Source organism: Henckelia pumila, unplaced genomic scaffold, assembly GCF_033568475.1.
Source record: "Henckelia pumila isolate YLH828 unplaced genomic scaffold, ASM3356847v2 CTG_461:::fragment_3, whole genome shotgun sequence".
NCBI lineage: Eukaryota > Viridiplantae > Streptophyta > Magnoliopsida > Lamiales > Gesneriaceae > Henckelia > Henckelia pumila.
Window position 1 is genome coordinate 2,146,352 of NW_027331831.1, and position 10,650 is coordinate 2,157,001.

Here is a 10,650-nt window from a genome sequence, read left to right on the forward strand (position 1 = left end):
TATGTTATTATTTGTAAAGTTGGTGTTGGAATCGAGCAGACCTATCTATTCCTCATCTTTCGAGGCTATGGACTACGTCTACAAGATCCTGAGGGCTATAGAAAATTGTCAAAAATGGTTTGTTTTCGATTTTGTATTGCATTATATCATGGCCAGGCTCGGTCCCAAATGTAAAATCTTGTGTTAGTCTCGTGGTGGCGTCGTTATTTTGTGGTTTCATTTTTGGTTTAATACTCGTGCTAAGCACCTTAATTCTTGCTTATTGATAGGGAGGAAAAATAAAGTGTTTAAATAAGGTGTCAGTGCAAATGTCGTGCTTCTTGTGAACTACATGATTACATTACGTATACCGATATAATCATGATGTGAGTATAACAGAGATGGTAAAAATCATCTTATCTCCAAACATCAATATTTTTCTCATCTCACGGAAACCGGATATAATTATAGGGTTAATTGTCAATCACTCTCTAAACCAATTTTTAATTTATTTATAAATCCCTACATAAATAAAACTTACTTTTAACTCCCTGGAGAGAGAAACTTTTGTTTATAAATACCAATTATACTCTTATTTCTTAAAATTCATAAAAAAAAAAAATGAGAGAATGGATAATAATAAAATCAAAACCAATTCAAATAGTATATATATAAAAATTCAAATTAAAATCAAAGAACATAAACCATATCATATACATGCTTATGTTGATACAGGAGCAAGTATGTGTTTAGGAAGCAAACATATACTTTCAAATCATTATTGGAAGAAATATGATAAAGGATTAAAAGTTCGAATAGGAAATGGATCAATAATCATGCTTGATACAGTAGCAGAAAAATTAAAAATAGAAATTGAGGAAACAAAATTTGTAATACCCATTATATACCAATTAGAATCAGGAATGGACATTATAATAGAAAATAACTTTTTAAGAGAATATCTTCTTTTTACACAATTTGAAAATCACATAACTTTAAACAAAGGATCATCAATGATTTATATTCTTAAAATATGAACAGCATTTCGTGTAGGAAATGAAGGATTTACAAAAAATTTTCATAAACGAAATACAAATCCAATAGAACTAAAAATAGAAAATATTTTAACAATTAATCATGAAAAAGAAATCATGAAGAAATTTCATGATATTTGTTCTGAAAATCCTCAGGACAAAATTAAGAAAAAAAAACAATTCATTGCTTCAATAAAACTTAAAGACCCTAATATCACAATCCGTGAAGCACCAAGAAGATACAACATGGATGATGTAAAAATATTCGAAAAAGAGGTTCAAGAATTACTAAAATTTAAGATAATCATCCCAAGCAAGAGTCCACACTCTTCACCAGCCTTTTATGTCAGTAAGAAAGACACTGATAAGAAAAGAATGGTAATTGATTATCGAAAAATGAATAATGCAACAATTATGGATGGATATTACATCCCAAACAAGAATGATTTACTATCTTATATAGGAGGAATGAAATATTTTTCCAGTTTAGATTGTAAATCAGGATTCTGGCAAATTCAGCTAGAACCACAAACACAATTACTTACATCATTCAGTTGTCCAAAAGGACAGTATCAATGGATTGTATTACATTTCGGACTTAAACAAGCATCAGGTATCTTTCAAAGATATATGGATGAATCTTTTAAATCATATGTAGATTTTTGTTGTGTTTATATAGATGACATATTAATTTATTCAAAAACACTAGATCAACATTATCAACATTATAAAGACCTTATGACAGTATTAGATATTTGTCATAAAGATGGAATTATACTTTCTAAAAAGAAAGCACAATTGTTTAAAACAAAAATAAATTATTTAGGATTACAAATAGAAGATGGAAAATATTGTTTACAACAGCATATACTTAAGAAAATTCACGATTTTCCTAGTGAAATCAAGGATAAAGATCAATTAAGAAGATTTTTAGGATTATTAACTTATTCTGGAAATTACATTAAGAAACTTGCAGAAATCAGAAAACCTCTTCAGACAAAACTTAAACAAGACTATAAGTGGAAATAGTCTAAAGAAGATACTAATTATATTGACACTATTAAAAAGAAGATAATTAGTAATCTTCCCGAATTATATTTTCCTTCAAATAAAGACATAATAATAATCGAAACAGACGCCTCAGATGAATACTGGGGAGCATGTTTAAAAGCTTATACAGGAGAAAGAAATTTAGAAGAACTTACTAAAACATCTACTAGGAATAATGAAAAATTATGTAATTATACATCAGAAACTTTTCAAGGTGCACAACTAAATTATCATTCAAATGAAAAAGAATTATTAGCTTTAATATATACAATTAGAAATTATGAGATTTATCTTATTTCTAAACCGTTTTTAGTAAGAACGGATAATATGAATTTAACATATTTCAAGACAAGAAAAATATCAAGAAATGCAGGGAGAAATGCAGCAAGGTTAATTAGATGGCAATTGGAATTGAACCATTATCAGTTCGAGATCCAGCATGTCAAAGGAACGGACAATTCATTACCCGACGCATTAACTAGAGAACTTCATCCAAATTATACTATCCGTAGTACCAGAATAACAAAAGAGATCCTAAGTGATCCAGAAAATGACTGAGAGTCATCCGAACATGCCTTAGAAAGCATGGGGAATATAAATTGATGAAATGAGATTTATATTCAAAAACATGAATTATTTTATGACTTCAAGTCATCCGAACATGCCTTAGAAAGCATGGGGAATATAAATTGATGAAATGAGATTTATATTCAGAAACATGAATTACTCTATGAGTAAAATAATCAATCTCATGAAGATTGGTTTAATTCTTGCAAAAGAATTCATAAATGCAATGATACGCATAATAAAACTATCCGAATTACTCACGATAAAGAGTTAAATTTCTAACCATTTTATATATATATATATATATATATATATATATATATGTTTCTTGTGCAGGATGGAGCAATTAGATCAATTAAAAGAACAATTGATTGACATAGATGAAGAAATTCAGATTCTTCAACAAAGGAAAAAGAATATAAATGGAAAAATTCAGAGGATAAAAGAAAAGATGACAACCTCGTCATCATCATCCTCACCAAGAACACCAATCAAGTTAGCAACTCCATTTGACAAAATAATGGAGATGAATGAAAAACAATCAGTGGTCACAGCCAACACTGATAACAAAGAAAAAGGAAAAGAAAAAGAAAAAGAAAAGAAGAAAGAACCGGTGGTCACAGCCAACACCGAGAAAAATAAAAAAGAAGAAAGGACGTTTAAAAGCGCCCTTGAAACAAGAGAAAGAAAGATGGTCAATCTGCGACCACAAAAACCAATTTTTGAAAAAAAAACAAATTTTCCAGAAAAATTCAAAACTGAATTCTTTGAAACACTAAACTATTTGAGAATAGTCAAACCATCTTCAGGATCTTGGCTACAAACTTGTGACACACAGAGCATATCAAGAGCAAGAACACTACAAGGTGCTCCAGCGCATGAAGTCGCAAGATTCTTTTCAAATGGATTATTAAGCGGATTAGAAGTCAATCCCAACAATCAAGAGATAGAACTATTTCCATATCAACTGAGAAATAGTATTATCCAGTTCAAGAAAACAGTCTTCAAGGACGAACCAGTGTTAACATTAAGTATTCATTCAACCCTTCCAGATTGGAAAAATGACAAATTCTATCAGCCGATGATATACATTCAATGTCGAAAAAATAAAGACAAGTTTTTATTTGAAGGATCAAATGAAGAGAAACCAGTAATGGATATCTCAACACTTTCTGAGATAAGAATAAAGACATTGATTGACATGATATCAAAGACGGGAAAGATTGATGGAAACTCAAAGGTTAAAATAAATTTTGCAACCAGTAAAATTTTATTAACCACTGGACACAAGGAGACAATCCAAAAGAAAGAACAAGTCATGTTAGCTCAATTCGAAGCTCCAATCTATGAAGCAAGAGTTGACATGACCCGAGAAACCCAACAAATGTTATGTCAAAGACTAAGAACAATGATTTCCACTCACAAATGTGGACATTGCCAACCCATTCAGATAGAAGAAGCATCTGTCAAAGAGGACAAACCAGCTGTCAAAGAAGACAAACCAACAAAGAAATGATCCAAATGTACCAGTGATTCAGAAAGTGACACAATGTAAAAACAAATGAAATCGTGGACCACACCACATGTGAAAGGCATCCACTCAGATGTAAAATGAGTTGTTTTCCATTATGTAGTATGGTCCCCCTCTTCCTTTATTTTTCCTACTGTATGCGTTTCTCCACGTCTATAAAAGGAGATGTTTGTGTTGTAAATGGATAAGTGAAGTTTGAGTATCTCTCTTTTCTCAAGTTTCTTACAATCTGGTTCATACAAGACGTATGAAAACTATCAGAAACTAAGAAACATAAAATCAGAAACAAAAATAAGTCTTATGGCTAATAACTAAACAAGCAGGGCGTAAGGAGGATAACGTTGGAAACCAACCATTGAAGATTCATGGTTAGAGTAAACCTGGAGATCCATAGAGCAAGTACCAGTTGATCAAGTAATCGTTAAGGAAAAGCAAGGATTTGGCCTCTGCTCAAAACCAAGATTCATTCAAACAAGGTAACCTTCCTAAATCTCCTGCAGCCCTTAATTTAAAGAAATAGTCAAAATACATTAATCATGTCATCATCCTTTATAAAAAATGGAAGATTGATAATAAAAAACTGGTTTGAAATAGAAGATGATCATGAATATGATACATTTCATAAATATCATTTAAATACTTCTGATTTAACCTTATTCGAATCAATTTATCAACTAAAATTTGTAATTATAACCTATGAATGGAACCAAACTAATCTGAAAACATTTATCTGTTATAAATGAATCAGATCTGTAAAGCCATGAATGAGAAAATTCATAAGAATTTGAAGAATTCCGCAACCTGGTATCAAAGCGGTTAAATAAAGCAGATTATTAATGCCTGGATTAACTTTAGATATTGAGATTAAAAATTTATTTGATAAAATAATCTTACTAAAAGATTTACGTCAAATAGATCAATTATGGAATAAAATAAAAGATCTCCAAACCTTTTATTTCAAAAATCATAAAAAATAGCATTTTTCAAGCAACTGAAAAATGATAATTCAAATTTCTGAAAACGATGAAATTGAAGACATAACAATATGTTATGAATAAAAACAAACTTTGTTATCGAAATCCGATCAACAAAAACAAAATAATAAAAGTAATGTTGAAAAATATTATTATTATTAATATTATGTTGAATATTGAATGTTGAATGTTGAATATTGAGTTGTAAAATGTGGAAAATTAGTGTGTGATGATGTAGATGATGATGTATTTATTTTTGAACTAATCTCAAATGTGGATCTATAAATAGGTCTTCATTTGTGATGAAAAATACAATTGAGTTGAGAGAAAAATATTATAAAGTGTGGAGTTTGAGAATATTTTGAGTTTTGGAGTTTTTACTTTTTACCATAAATTTTTACTTTTTCACAACACGTTATCAGCACGATCACTCGAAGGTTCTCTATATTTTCCGACGCTCCAAAATACAAGAAGAAGTCAAAAATATTCAACAAGTAAGAATTTTTATTTTACTGTTTATATATTTTTATTGTGTATATATTAATATATAATATCATGTTATGAAAAAATAAGTTTTTTTTTCAAAACTTGTTATAAATCCTGGGAGGATGTTAAGACGACATCCCACACTCCCGGTAAGGGATACGACAAGTATAAAAGCCTCTAAGGTTTTTAAACAATAACGTGATATATATTTATTATGTATATATATTAACTATATTAATATATAATTTCATGTTATTATATAAAAGGTTGTCTATGACACTGACCTTATAATAACGTGATATGATATATATTATTGTGTATTTATATACTAACCATATTTTTATAATCTCATGTTATTATATAAAAGATTGTCTACGACACCAATCTTATAATAATGTGATATGATATACTATACCTGACTTTATACTAACTATATTGGTATAATTTCACAACATTATATAAAAGGCTGTCTACGACACTGACCTTATAATAATGTGATATGATATACATAATTATTTAATTATGATTATCATTATATGCATTGCATCATTATCACAAATTTTTATTCAACACATACTCGATTTTTCTTTACCCCCAACGGTCACAAACGGCTAAATTTTTGCCCTATAAATATGTTCACTCAAACTCATTTTCAATCACACCAAATTCACTCTTTCTCTCAAAATATTTACTCCTCGATTTTTTTTCGAAAAAGAAGAAGATGGAGTTTTTGACCTTTCTAAGGCTATTTTTCATAACGACTATGATCATCATGCTCACGAGTTTTGTACTCACCGGCGATTTTCCACCACAGATTTTTTATCTATTTATATACGCACTTGTAATTTTCGTCCTTCCATTATTTTGTATTATCATACTAATAGAAATTAACTAATAAAATGCATTGTTATTTTTCTAGTACCACCATGTCAAATTTGACAAAGATTGAATTCGTTGCGCTCGATATCACTGGAAAGAATTATTTGCCATGAATTCTCGATGTAGAGATGCATCTTGAGTGATTGGGTCTAAGTGATATCATAAAAGAAATTAATATATCAACCTCACAAGATAAAGCAAAGGCAATGATTTTCTTACGCCGACATCTTGATGAAGGGTTGAAATGTGAGTATCTCACAGAAAAAGACCCAATGATTTTATGGAAAGGGTTGAAAGAAAGATTTGAGCATATAAGGGAAGTGATACTTCCGACCGCCCGTGATGAATGGAATTCGTTGAGAATCCAAGACTTTAAAAAAGTCAGTGATTATAATTCTGCGATGTATCGAATAGTCTCGCAATTAAAATTCTGTGGATTTGAAGTCACAGAGATGGAAATGCTTGAGAAAACGTTTTCCAGTTTTCACGCATCAAATATAACTCTACAGCAACAGTATAGAGTGCGTGGTTTTACGAGATATTCTGAACTCATTGCATGTCTTCTTGTAGCGGAAAAGAACAACGAATTGTTAATAAGAAATCATCAATCTCGACCCACTGGATCAACGGCATTTCCTAAAGCAAATGTCGTAATGAAAAATGAAAACCAAAATCAAAGACATAGACCAGAATTTGGTCGTGGACGAGGTCGAGGAAGTGGGCGTGGGCGTGGACGTGGACGTGGACGTAAAAATTATCGCGGTCGTGGTCGTGGCCGTGGATATGAAAATAATCGAGATAGTTATTTCAATAACTCATCTCAAAAGAACGTCACGAACCACCCACTAAAAAGGCAGCATGAAAATACGAGTGAAAATAAAAATCACTCAAAAAGATCTGAGAGTGTTTGTTATAGATGTGGCACTCCAGGACATTGATCACATATTTGTCGAACCCCTGAGCACCTATGTAAGCTCTATAAAGAATCGACAAAGGGGAAAGGAAAAGAGACCAATTTTGTTGAAAATAGTGACCATTTAATTGGTTCAACTAGTTTCAATGCTGCAGATTTTTTGAATGATTTCGAAGACATTGATTAAAAGATTGGTGGGATTAGATTGTAACAAATTTGTATTTTTATGCATTCTTGTATTATAAAGCATGTTATATTTTGCATTTGTATTGTACTTAATTTTTCTTTATTGCATTTTTGTGAAGTTTGATATGGAAAATGCTATGAGCAAACATGGAAATAATATCATGGAAATTTGCATACCGGATAGTGGTACAACGCACACTATTCTGCGAGATGAAAGATATTTCTTGGAAATAAAACCAACAAAAACAATTATGAATACAATACCAGGTCCTGTAGACTTGATTGAAGGTTGTGGTAAAGCACAATTTTTGTTACCAAATGGTACAAAATTTCTGATAAATGATGTTTTATATTCACCACAATCGAAAAGAAATTTGTTGAGTTTTAATGACATATATTCTCATGGATATGATACTGAGACGATAACTGATGGAAATCAGAAATATATGTGTCTTACCACATATAAATCGGGAAAGAAATATGTGGTTGAAAAATTATCAATGCTCCCTACTGGATTGCATTATACACATATAAGGCCAATCGAATCAAATATGGTGGTTAATAGTTCTTCAATATTAATCAATTGGCATGATCGATTGGGACATCCTGGTTCAATAATGATGCGAAGAATTATTGAAAATACGCATGGTCATCCATTGAAAGACGAGAAGATCTTTCAGAATAATAAGTTTCAATGTAAAGCATGTTCTCTTGGAAAACTTATTATAAAACCATCGCCAGCTAAAATCCAAACAGAATCACCCATATTTCTTGAACGCATTCAGGGTGATATTTGTGGGCCAATTCATCCACCATGTGGACCATTTCGATATTTTATGGTATTAATCGATGCCTCTAGCAGATGGTCACATGTATGCTTATTGTCAACTCGGAATATGGCATTTGCAAGATTAATGGCTCAAATAATAAAATTGCGGAATCAATTTCCCGATTATACAATCAAGAAAATAAGACTTGATAATGCTGAAGAATTTACTTCCCAAACTTTCAATGACTATTGTATGTCAATGGGAATTACTGTTGAACATCCTGTTACTCATGTTCATACACATAATGGATTAGCTGAATCATTGATTAAACGTCTACAACTGATTGCTAGACCAATGATTATGAGAACAAAACTCCCTATTTCTATATGGGGACATGCAATTTTACATGCTGCGGCATTAATTCGCATCAGACCAAGTGCATATCATAAATTCTCCCCATTGCAGCTTTCATTTGGTAAAGAACCAAATATTTCTCATCTGAAAATTTTTGGATGTATGGTGTATGTGCCTATTGCACCACCTCAACGATCAAAAATGGGTCCTCAAAGAAAAATCGGTATTTATATCGGTTATGATAGCCCATCAATCATTCAATATCTTGAGCCTCAGACAGGCGATGTGTTTACAGCACGTTTTGCTGATTGTCAATTTAATGAAAAAATCTTCCCAATGTTAGGGGGAGAAAAGAAACACATCGAAAAAGAAATAACATGGTATGTACCATCATTGTTACATTTGGATCCAAGGACCAAATAATATGAGAAAGATGTACAGCAAATTGTGCACTTGCAAAAAATTGCAAATCAAATGCCAGATGCATTTTCAGACACAAAAGGGGTAACAAAATCATATATACATGCTGTAAATGCCCCTGCTCGAATTGAAATTCCAAAGAAACAAATTGAAGACACTCATGATGTCACAAAACGCTTGAAGCGTGGAAGGCCAGTCGGTTCCAAGGATAAAAATTCTCGTAAAAGAAAAGGCATAGAGAAACACGATGATCATAAAATAGAAAATGGTGTTCCAGAAAAAACACCTGATGATGAAAATGTTCTGTCAGAACCACAAACTGACGAGAATCGTGAAATCTCTATCAATTATATTAATACTGGAAAAATATGGAAGCGAAAAGATATAGAAGATATTGATGAGATATTTTCTTATAATGTGGCATGTGACATCATAAATAAAAACGAGGATCATGAACCAAAAACCTTTGGTGAATGTAAAACTCGTCATGATTGGGCAAAATGGAAAGATGTCATCCAGGTTGAATTGGATTCGCTAAATAAACGTAATGTTTTTGGACCTATAGTCCCCACACCTGAAGATGTAAAACCTGTTGGATATAAATGGGTTTTTATTCGAAAGCGAAATGAGAAAAATGAAATAGTAAGATATAAAGCTAGACTTGTTGCACAAGATTTTTCTCAAAGGCCTGGAATTGATTATGAAGAAACATATTCTCCTGTTATGGATACAATTACGTTTTGATATTTGATTAGTTTGGCAGTGTCTGAAAATTTGAAAATGTGTCTGATGAATGTTGTTACGGCTTACTTATACGGATCACTTGATAGTGATATATACATGAAGATCCCTGAAGGATTTAAGATGCCTAAGGCACAAAGTTCAAAACCTAGAGAATTTTATTCTGTAAAATTGCAAAGATCATTATATGGGTTGAAGCAATCCGGCCGAATGTGGTATAATCGGCTAAGTGAGCACTTGATGAAAAAGGGATATGTAAATGATCAAATATGCCCTTGTGTTTTCATCAAGAAAACAACATCCCGATGTGTAATTATTGCTGTATATGTTGATGATTTAAACATCATTGGAACGAATAAAGAAATTCAAGAGGTTATGATGTACTTGAAGGAAGAATTCGAAATGAAGGATCTTGGAAAAACCAAGTAATGTCTGAGTTTGCAAATAGAACAAAAAGAATGTGGAATTTTTGTTCACCAGGCAAATTATACAGAAAAGATCCTTAAACGTTTTAATATGGATAAATCAAATCCATTAAGTACTCCAATGGTTGTAAGATCATTAAACATAGAAAAGGATCCATTCCGTCCATGTGAAGATGATGAAGTTATTCTTGGTCCAGAAGTACCATATCTAAGTGTCATTGGTGCCCTTATGTATCTTGCAAATTGCACTAGACCAGATAAATCTTTTGCTGTAAATTTATTGGCAAGATTCAGTTCATATCCAACAAAGAGGCACTGGAACGGAATTAAACATATATTTG